Below are 11,820 nucleotides of genomic sequence, written 5' to 3' on the forward strand. Positions count from 1 at the left end.
GATTGTTATAGATTTTTTATATGTTTATTTGTATTTTATTTAATATTTATCATCGGATTTACTGCTTAGGATTGATTATATTTAAGGTTTTTTTCATAGATATATATTTGTTTCTGTTGAAGATGATTTATGTTTGTTTGCTTGTCCTTTAATTAATATTCATCATTTTTATGTTGGTGTAATGGGGTTGAGGTTCACTGTGTACAAGCATTAAATATGGGTTAGGGGGTCATTGTGAGTAGTTGGTTTTTAGAGTGGTTGTTGTAGGTAGTTTTGTTAATTGAATGTATGAAGTGTATATGGATAACTTTTTCTCACATGCTATTTTATGAGGATAAATGATATGGGTTGATGCGAAAGAGTCAATGATCCTCTAGTAGTTCTTCAAAATTAGATGGTTAATATATATGGATAGATATTTTGGACGATGATGATGTAAATTCATGTTATTTAGTAATAACATTTACTTAGTTGTTCACAAAGTTAAAGACAAAGTTGCTTTCAAAGTTAATCAAGAAGCAATTGATGAATGACATGATGAGAATCCGATATAGAATGTGCATCTATCTGAAGCACCATCTATCGAGCTCAGTCCTTTGGCGATCATCTATTTGTTCTAAACAATGAAGATATTAGCATCCCAAACATTGAACTCATGCACGTGGAGGGCATGCAGTTGTCTGACCTGATTAGGGATATAGATGTTCAACATGAAGACAATAAAGAATGAATAATTGATGTTGTACATGATCAAAGGATCATTGTAGAGGATGTGCAACTATGTAAGAAAACTAGTGCCTATGATCTTCGTCGCAGTAATTTGAATAACATTCAACCTTCTCAAGCAAATATCAAAGCTAGGTACAAGTTATTGGACTTTGTAATTTATGCTTGAGATATAAAATGATGGATGTGATAGTTTTATGGTTAATCTTGAATATTGAAAATGTAAGAATGTTAAATGCATGAAAGCAAAAGAAACGATAGATATGATAAATTTTGATTTAGTTTGTATAACTGAACAGTCAATTAGTGGTAGAAATGATCACGTTGACAATGAAGAATCGGATGACAACAATGATGATGAGTATATCATGTCGACGAGAGGATAAAGATAGTGATGACATGAGATAAATAATGGCCGGTGAAAGTGATGCACAAATGACATTTTAGAATTTGAACCCTTGGTATGTTGTATAATTTATATGAATATTTGTTGGGCAGTATAATTATTTTATGTTTTTACACTAATGAGATGTGGTTGAATATGTTCTCGTTCAATGAATTCTCATGTAATCAAGAGCAATTAAAAATCATTAAAGTAAAGACATCTCATTTGCATGATGAGTTGCATAATAAAAAGCTTAATAATTATGAACAATTTTAGTAGCTAATAACAAGCTCAAACGATCAAGAAATTACTTTCGACAAAATGTTTAATGATCTCCAACACAATCGTAAGTTTTTGAAAAATCATGTGATCATGAGTAACTATAAAGCAAAATTTTAAAAGAGTTGCAATAAAAGAGGCATTGTCATATGCACGAGAAAGAACCCACGTATTACTGTTGATTGCCCCTGAAAAATCCGTTGTAGAAAAGTGCGAAAAGCAGGGTTCTTTCAAGTGAAGAAGTATAGAAGCGAGCATACATGTAGTGGATCCTTAGGCAACCTTGTAATAAACAAAATACATGTAGTAGATTTCAGGTATTATTCATAAATGCATGCATAATAACCTGAAGATGACTCCAAGAGAAATCATGAATGACATCAACCGCAAAGAAGGTGTGGAGGTTACTTACAAACAAATATAACATGGATGAGAACATACTAAAAAGGCACTATATTATTCATTCGAAAAGTCCTTTAGGATGTTTTTTTGTTTATTTGAATTATTTGATGAAGGCTACCTGAGGATCGCTAGGATACATTCAAACCGAAAGATTCAATATCTGTTTTTATCTTTTCGGCCATACATCAATGACTTTTTGAAAAAATACCCTCACGTTCTTATGATAGATAGCATATTCCTAAAAAGAATATACATTGGTATATTGTTGTCGATGCATAGTATTGATCTTTGTGTTAAGATATTTTTATAACATTTACAGATGTAGATAAGGAATCCAATAAATCATGTGCATGGTTTTTAGAGCATCTAAAGCACGAACTCATATGCTACAATGAATATAAAGAGAGATTAGACTTATAGTTATTTGAAATAGGCATAAAGGTCTAAAGTATGTTGTCCCCCACACATGACCTACATGTCATGGTGGATTTTGCATGAAGCATTTGACGAAGAACTTATCTATGAAGTTTGGTTTACCACTCAATGCACTTTGGTGAAGTACAACTTGAGCAGCCACAAGACGACAATGCAATTATTTTCTTTAAAAACAATGAAGCAAGACTTAGCCGCATACAAATTATGTTGGCACTGACGTGAAACTAGAACATTGCATATTAAAAAAAAGTCTCAAATTTAAGAGTAAAATCGTATATGTAGTTGGAAATCTGCATATATAAGAGGAAAAACATGTATTTTGCATTGTGCAAGTCCCAAATTTCTTTATATTTGCAAAACTTTTTTATGGAGTTCCTTATCCTCACAACTCTTTGTTGCGAAAGATTTAGGTTGAAATTACATACGAGGAAAATCCTATCTTTTTTTGTGAAAGTCTTGATACTCACAACTCTTTGTATGCGCAAAATCACATTTTTTTTTGTGAGTCCCAATCCTCATAACTCTTTATAGGAGGAAAATCACATATTTAGGAGGAATTCACAAATGTATTCGACGTTGCTCATAAAAAATTTTTGTGAACTTTTATATTATCGCAAATATTGGTCATTTTTTGCAAATATTTTATGTGAACTTCCTCATCCTCGCAAATATTGGTCATTTTCGCCTATCTTTTTTGCAGACTTCCTCACACATAGCAAATTTTGGTTATTGTTTGTCAATTATTTTTTCAAACTTTCTTATCCTCAAAAATTTATAGTTCTACCTGTTCAATTCAAATTACTAACATTTACATAATTCACCTATTACATTGAAATTCACCTATTTACAATTAAAATCTATAATATATATATCCTATTACATTCAAATTCACAACACTTACACAATTCACCTACATAATTCACTTGTTACATTCCAATTCTCATGTTACTCTTATATTGACAACATTTTACACAATTCACTTGTTATATTGAAATTCACTTGTTTACAATTAAAATTTATAACACTTATAGTTTAAATTTATAATTCAAATTAACAACACTTACAATTCAAATTTACAGCAGATACACAATTTAATGATTTAATGTTTTACAATGAATCACTGTTATGATTTACAATTACATACATAATTCAATAAAAGACAATTCAATGATTTATAATGAATCTCAATTACACTCAAATTTACAAAACAATCAAATACAGAAGTCATCATTGTTGATGCTTCAGGCATGCTCATAGCTCCTCAATGACCTTATTATTGTTATCGATAAGGTTAGTTTGAGTTCGTATAATATCCTTCAACATGTGAATTTCAGTCAGTGCAAGAGTCAACTTTGCATCTGCTCCACTTGCAGACCTTTTGTGCTTCGCCCCTGTAAAAACCCATAAAAAATATATATATTTATATTTAAAAAATTAAGTTTTGAATTCAACTTGAATCCAGACCCATTTTCCCTCTGTGCTCTATTTAAGCACGAAAAGGGGAGGGGGTCTTCGATTACGCTCAGAAGAACACACAGACACACCCCTTCTCTCTCTCACTCGACCCCTTTTCTCTCTCCCTTTTTCCGACCACTCGATGTCGGTGACCCACCAACCGGCTTCCTCTCAGGTGAGTTTGTATCTCTCTCCTCTCCCCATCTCTCTTTTTCTCTTCTCTCTATCTCCCTCTGCTTCCTCAGTTTGTAGGTAGGGGCACCGCCCCCACCCTATTCTCTATGAGGTTGGGGGATGGGTGAAACCCCCTTCCCTAAACGCTCTGAGTCAGGGGAGGGACGTCGTCCCTCTCCTCGCTCCCTATTTTGCTAGGGAGGAGTGTTGCCCCCTCGCTGGTTCTCCTTTTTATAGAGGAGGGGTGATGTCCCTCCTTGTCCCCCTTTTTGCTAACTGGGAAGGGGTGTCGCCCCTCCCTTGGTTCCCCTTTTTACAAAGGAGGGGCTATGCCCCTCCCTGTTTCCCCTTTGTTAACAAGGAAGGGGGCATCACCCACTCCTTGGTTCCCTATCTCTGCGGTCAAGGGAGGGGCGCAGCCCCCCTCCATGCCCTCTTTCTCTCTCTCTCTCTCTCTCCTTTTTTTTTTGGCAGGGGAGGGGTGCAACCCCTCCCCGTTTCTCTGCTTCAGCAAGAGAAGGGTGTTTCCCCCTCCCTACTCATTCTCTTTGTTTCCCTAAGGGGTGTCAGCAGAGGGCACTGACCCCTTGCCTCATGCCCCCTCCCTGTTTTTGGTCAGTTCGGCGGGCAGGGGGTGTATCCCTTACCCCCTCTCTTCTTTTGTTATTGTCGGGAAGAGGCACGGCCCCTGTCTTCCATTTTTCCTTTCAAAGACAATGGGTAGGGGCGCAACCCTGCCCTCCCCTCTTTTCAAGTTTAGCCCCTCACACGTGTCGACATATGTTTTTGATAAAGAAGCTTACTTGTGTCATTTATGCAGTACTTTGAGTCTTTCATCATACCCCATCAGTGCAATGAATTTTGTACGCGCCCTGAGGCACGAGCCTTTGATCACCTATGCCCAGAGACATCAACAACTTCGACAATCTTCGAGGTAGAGGAAAGTTGCACAATGGACAATAAAGGACAAATCTTAAAACTTGTGAACTAAACAATATATATATATATAATATGCATTTAATTCAAGGACGCAGTTTTGCGATCCTTGTCCTCTTTCCTTTATATCATTTACTTTGTTGCGCTTTAATGTACAGGCTATTGCTTACGCATTGAATTTAAGAATGCAGTTTTGTGATCCTTGTCCTCTTTCTTTTATGTCATTTACTTTGTCATCGCACTTTAGTGCACAGGTTACTGTTTATACATTTAATTCAAGAATGCAGTTTTGTGATCCTTGTCCTCTTTTCTTTATGTCATTTACTTTGTCGCCATGCTTTAGAGCATAGGCTACTAACGCATTTAATTCAAGGATACAGTTTTGCAATCCTTATCCTCTTTCCTTTATGTTATTTACTTTACCACCACGCTTTAGTGCACAAGGTACTACTTGCACATTTATTTAACTGAGGTATGGTTTCACACCTCGTGCACTGCTTACACACTTATTTAGCTTAATATGCGATTTTGCACTTCGAGTCTTGCTTTATACTTTGTCATTGCACTGTAATGTGCACAGACTTGCATTGTATTTTATGTATTATTCTTACATAAATGCAACCTTGTAGGACATGCAAGAGTGTATCATATCTTACTTGTTCCCTACTCGCTCTTTTTCAAAAGACATGGGTTTGTGCATGGACGCTAGAATTTTAAAGAAAAAAGATTCCTTGCTAGAATCCAGCCTTTTAAATGCATAGTTTTGCAAAGCAAATTCTGCATACATGAGGGTTGCCAATTTGCAACTAAGTTTTCCCAAGCCGGCACATTACAGAGAAATGTTTTACAAGCTCGATTTTATGTCCTATATGACTCGGATATCCCTGGTTAGGGCATGGGAATGTGTTTTGATGAGGTTTCTACTGAGAAACACATACCCCTTTTATCATAAGCAATATCGTGAGACATGGGCAGCATGTTGATACTATGATAACTGGATGAGAGATTCTTGGTAAATCTAGTATCGTGCAAATCATACAATGTTATAAAAATAGTTGGAAAGATCAAATCATGTCAAACTAAACCAAATAGTTGCATCATTTCTTTTACAAAACATTAAGTTGGGGTTTCTATTGAGAAACCAATACCCCTCTCATCATAGCCATACTTTTAGATAGGCACGACATGTTAGTAATACGATGATTGGATGAGAGGTTTGTGGTAACCTCGAAGCATGCAAATGGAACATTATTGAAATCATATAATGGTGATGATCACCTTCACATGTAAGATGTTCAAGATGGTTTTAAAGACCAGAGCATGTAGAATGGGTCATCAGTTAAATAAAACCTGATGCACCCATTTGCCTCTTGTTTTCATCAAGGAAGATGATGGATTGGTACAAAAACTTTGATGGACAGGTTGTTAACAACCACTCTTCGAGCTAATGACTCGGTGCCCCCAATCATCGAAGTTAGGGGACGGGACTACTAGAGATTATCATAGGTAGTAGATTTCATGAACTTCTATAGATGTTGGATGTAGCTGTTGCCACGTATGCTTTTGAGGAATCCTCTCTCGGTCACCAATTGTTCTCTTAGGAGTGGACTCAGCTAGCTACCTGAGGTGTCGAAAATATATGACATAATAAACCTTCAGATTAGTCTCAGTTGTTTCTATGTTTCACACTTGTGTGTACCCGCATGACAACTAATATCAAAACAAAGTTATCTTACATCACTTATTGAATTGTGTATCATATGTGAATTAATTGTATATGCTAGATTTGTTTATATTATTATTGAATTATATATCATGTATGAATTAAATGCATATGCTGGAGTTATTGTATATTGTCTTTCTTGCACACCTACCAGTTTTTCATGAAACTGACCCATTTTATGGGTACATGTGATGATTAGGTTTACGAGACGAACAATGGCGCGACTGTAAGATGGCTTTGAGATCCCACTGTTTCCGCTAGCATCCTGCATCCTTGATATATCTTTTGGGTTTTGTATTTTATATAAGGATTTTTTCAGAAAATCGTATTTTGTATAAACTTGATATTTTTTTCTTATGCATATGGTTTTTTAAATGCTTTGTGAAGATACAATCTATTGTGAAATAGAGGTTTTCCGCTAATGTGCCCAAGGTTATCGACTTATCTTTTTTTTTGAAAAAAAAAATATTTTTGATGATTTTATTAAAACAAAAACACTGAAAAACAAAGGTTTTTCTAGTCTTTTTCAAGTCATTCTAAAAGTTTACAAGTTCAAAATTTTGGGGCATTACAACCCCAACTGCATCCTTCTCAATACCCCTCTTTGCGGAGGGACTGCATGTAACCTGTTGGGATTCAACACCTATATCCTCATCATCATAGAATTGTATCATAGATGTCAAGCCGATGTCTTTGTCGTCACATTAGTCTTTAAGTTCAAAGAGGAATATTATGGGGTAATCCTTTGTCTAATATTTTATTATTAGTGTGACATATTTGCTAACAGTGCGAGGGTGGTGGTGTGGTTGTGGGACAAACACAAACTATCGGACCACTCGATTGGCCATTTGTTGTTCAACTTTATATTGTGCAACCAAATATTTGTCCTCACAATATTCTTCACTTTCACAACCACATCAACATTCTCCTCCTCCTCCTTCTCCTCCTCGTCTTTATAGGAATACCACTTTACTTACAAAATAAAGTTTGTTAATCTTATATTATATTATTTATAAAATATAGGAAATATCATCAACATTACTTAGATTTGCCTTAGTCAGCATGCGCAATAATGTAGCACATTGGGCACATCCCATGTGAGGACACAACACATTTTGATCAGTCACCTCTTTGCTATGTGACCAACTCCACATTGCAACACACAGAAATTCAGGGTGACAGTTATGCCTTAGGAGCCTTCCAATGGATACGTGCTCCCATATTCAGACTGTAAAACTCATAAATTTTTAATATTTTACGAAAAACTATAGTGAATTAAGGGTAAAATATTATTTAAGATTAAGATGAAAATTAATTTATAATTAAAACATTTATTAGGATTCAGAATAAATTTTCAGTGAAGAATCTATTCTGAATCAGGGTTTTAATTTTCAATCGGATTTGAATTTGAATTCAGATTTAATAAATATATATTGAATATTATAATTAAATTTGAGTTTGATTCGAATCTAAATTAAGACTTAATTAAATGTTAATTCAAGTTTAAAATATAAAATAAATTATATTTTTTGTTGAAATTGAATTTAGAATATTTGATTGAATCTAGAAATAATACATGTAAATTCTTTAAGATATTTTTAATGAAAAAAACAATATTAATGATGAATTTTATGAGAAAGAAGTATAAAAATATAAATTAGCCTAAAATAAATTATAAGAAACATCCTATGAAAAATTAAAGTTGATTTGAGCTGATTTAATTAAAATTCATATTCAGAATCAAATTTCTGAAAAAGATATAAATTAATAAAATAACTGGTAAATTTTATCAAAATAATGTCGAATAGGATTCCAGACGAATCTAAGCTAATTTGATATGTGTGCAATGTGAATTCAATAAATTTGAATTTAGTTTCATGAGTTTGAAATCTAATTTATAAAAAAAAATAAAATAAAATAAAATACTCAAATCGACACTGGGTTCTGCCGACCCGAGTAGAGATTGCTTTTGAAGTTCGTTTATAAGAAAACATTTTTAGAAAATAAATTAAACAGTCTAGATAATGATAATTTGAGTTGAGTATAGAGTATGTAGAACTTAGACAAAATTTTCTAAGTGTAAGAAACACCCCTACACACCCCAAGGGTTTCATCGACCCTGTTGAATCCCTTTTCTTCATAAATTATTTTTGAAGAATTTGAATTATCTTTAGAAAGGATACATAAAATAAATAATTTAAATATATAGATTTTTGAATTTTAATAGAGGACATGTAATTACATTTAAGCTTAATTCAAATTTTATTTAGTGCCATTTCATGTAATTCCATATTTGATTTTTTAAAGAATTGAATTTGAATTGCAAGTGGATTAAGTTGGAATTTATTTAATGGATTGAAACTAAAAAATAAACTAGATTTTTTAATCTTGTAGGAGTCCATAGGTGGGTCGTCCCATCCTATTTGGTACTTCATTTTAAAGTTTAAAAATAACAAAAATAAAAGAAACTTAAAAATCAAGTTTTAAAAACCAAAATTTTCAAATTCCATTATAAGCCTTAGAGTCAAAACTTGCCATCTTGGCAAGTCAAGCTCTCTATGAGAGGGTCATCCCCTCTTAGAGGATTCTAGGAGGGAAAATAGCTGGATCAAAGAAGAAAAGAAAGAATGAAGAAAAAGAAAAAAAATATAAATAAAAGAAAAATAAATAAATAATAAACTTAGACTAGTCAACTTGCTTACTTGGCAAGCAAGTTGACAATCTTGATTATGGAAAGAACTTGGCCCATGGGGTCAACCACCCCATGTGACCCCTACCATATGTCATACTATATGCACATTATGCTATATGTATCATAAAAATAAAGATAAACCTAAGTAGCTAAATTGGAAATACAAAAAAAGAGGATTTAGAAAGAAAAAAAAAAGGAAAGGAAGAGAGCTTTGATATATGGAAACAAACCTTAATCTTAAATCAAGAGCTGGGATTTACTCCAACCCTTGACCTCCCAAACTCCCTATTTAAACAAAGGAGGGGTGCACACCTCCCCTATTTGCATCTCCAAGGAAATTTTTCTCTTCTTGCCTCTCTTCCTCCCCTTACTCCATACTTTCCCCTCTTTCTCCCATACGAAATCATTGGTGTGCTCTTCCTTGGCCTAACAAGGGAGACTCTTATGTATGTGTGAGGAGTATAAGGTGATCGTTGGTAAGGTCGTTGCACATGTTGGATGGCTGATTTATGCTAGAAGATTGATTCACACGTGTAAGAGTCGATTTTGCCAAAAAGGTAGGGGGTTCTATGCACTGCACGTAAATCAGAATTCATGGGCATGAATTCTGCTAAATTTGTGTAAGTACAAACCCTAAACTTAGACTCTCACACGTGGGTTTGGCTTAGGGTTGCTAAAATATAAGTTAGAAAGGGGTTTTTGAAAGAAAACCCCTCTAAAAACTGATTTTCCCAAAATCGGGTACGATGACTTAAATTGATTTTTTAATAAAAAACTAAAAAGTAAAATTTTGATATAAGAATAAGAGGGTGATTTCTATTTTTTATAGAAGAAATTGATTCATCCCTAAAAGTAGACAGATTTTGAGTTAAAAATAAAAAAGAAAAGATATATGTATGCTCTAAATTTTGTCAAAAATAAAATTTATAAAATTTGTAAAATACATATATTACTTAGTTATTCTTATGCAAATTTTGGTTAGAAATAATAAATCATCTTCGTATGAATGTACTGTAAAAATTAGAATGATTTTTATGAGTTTTATCATAGAAAATATGTGTTTTATGTTATCAGATTTTTAATAAATAAATTCTATAATTTTTATAAAAATCATGTAATATCTAATTATTTTGGTACAAATTTTAGTTAGATATTGTAATGAATGTTTATGTCAATACTCTGGAATTATAGCATGATTTTCTGATTTTATTACATAGAAAATTTATGTGTTTTACATGCTTAATTGTAAAATTTATCGAATCTATTTATGAGGAAATTGGCTTCTGGAGACAGGTTTATTTTCTAGCCTAACAGTTGCGAAAACATGACTTGTCCATGGTAGAATAGTTAGGATTAATGTAGATGATTTCTATGAATTTTTGAAGTATATTCATGTAAAAAAATCAAAAGTATTAATTTGGGTGGCTTGTTTTAGCCCACCAGAATGTATATTTTTTAGAATTACATATTTTTTGCTTGACACCCAACTGATAAATTACTCATATCTCTCTTGCCCGAAGGAGTTTTTATGAACAGTTTATTGAAATAGAAAGTTAACAAAATTTTGCAGTTAGTGTAAAATTTTAAGCTCTATTCATGAAATGAGTATTGTAAAATTTTAAGTATTGTTCTGTGATAGTCAAAACAGAAAAATATAGGTCTATACCAAAACATTTGTAACACCCTCATATAGATAAATTTTTATGAACGGTTTGCGGCATCGAAAAACTGATAAAATTTTTTATAAACTGTGAAAATTTTAGCTCTGACCATCAAATGTAAAATTTTTTGTATCCTTTGTAACAGTCGAACAAAGTTGGGTTTTTGCAAGTTTAGAATCGGTTTAAGACCTGGCTACCGAAATATTTATGAATCATTTATATATGTATGAGTGTTTTTCCGAATGAATGTTAGACTGTTATGTACTGTTAAAAATTTGTTTACTGCAAAAACTGTAAGTGTCCACTTGTGAGGCACAAACTAACCAATGTCCTAAGGCACAAGCGTGCCCTTGTGGCCTCTATTAAATAAATGGACCGAATTTGTCCATTATGCTTATTGATGTGAATGTTAAGAAATATTACATACTGTATTTTTTTGATATGATAATAACATGTACATCCTATAAAATTTGCGTTGTTTGAATGCATTTAGTCGTACAAGAAGCTCCATGTTTTCTTGGTGCATATGGGCTTCAATTTTGAGATGAACTAGGCCTATGCAATATTACCAAGACCAATGTTAAATATGAAGCTTAATTAATTGAGCATACTGTAATTTCTTGCATATAATTGTCATGTACGTGATAATGATGATGTGGATGAATGGATGCATCAATTGTTTAAAAAAAATTATTTCCTTGTTTATGCATTCACATATGATTTTGAAAGGAATAAATCATATGTTATGATCTCGAATTAAAGGTTTCGAAAATGCATCCTTAGGCCCTGAAGTGGCCAAATTTATGGAATAAGACTGTTAAATGAATGTTGCATGTAAAATAAATAATTAAAAGTTGAACATATAATATTAAAAGATTGATACTCACTAAGAGAAGGTGAATGATATTAGTCTGGCTTCGTGGGTATCGATTTGAGTATGAAAGGTCGCTCT

This window comes from Nuphar pumila, chromosome 9 (assembly GCF_984573655.1).
Source record: "Nuphar pumila chromosome 9, dmNupPumi1.hap1.1, whole genome shotgun sequence".
Lineage (NCBI taxonomy): Eukaryota > Viridiplantae > Streptophyta > Magnoliopsida > Nymphaeales > Nymphaeaceae > Nuphar > Nuphar pumila.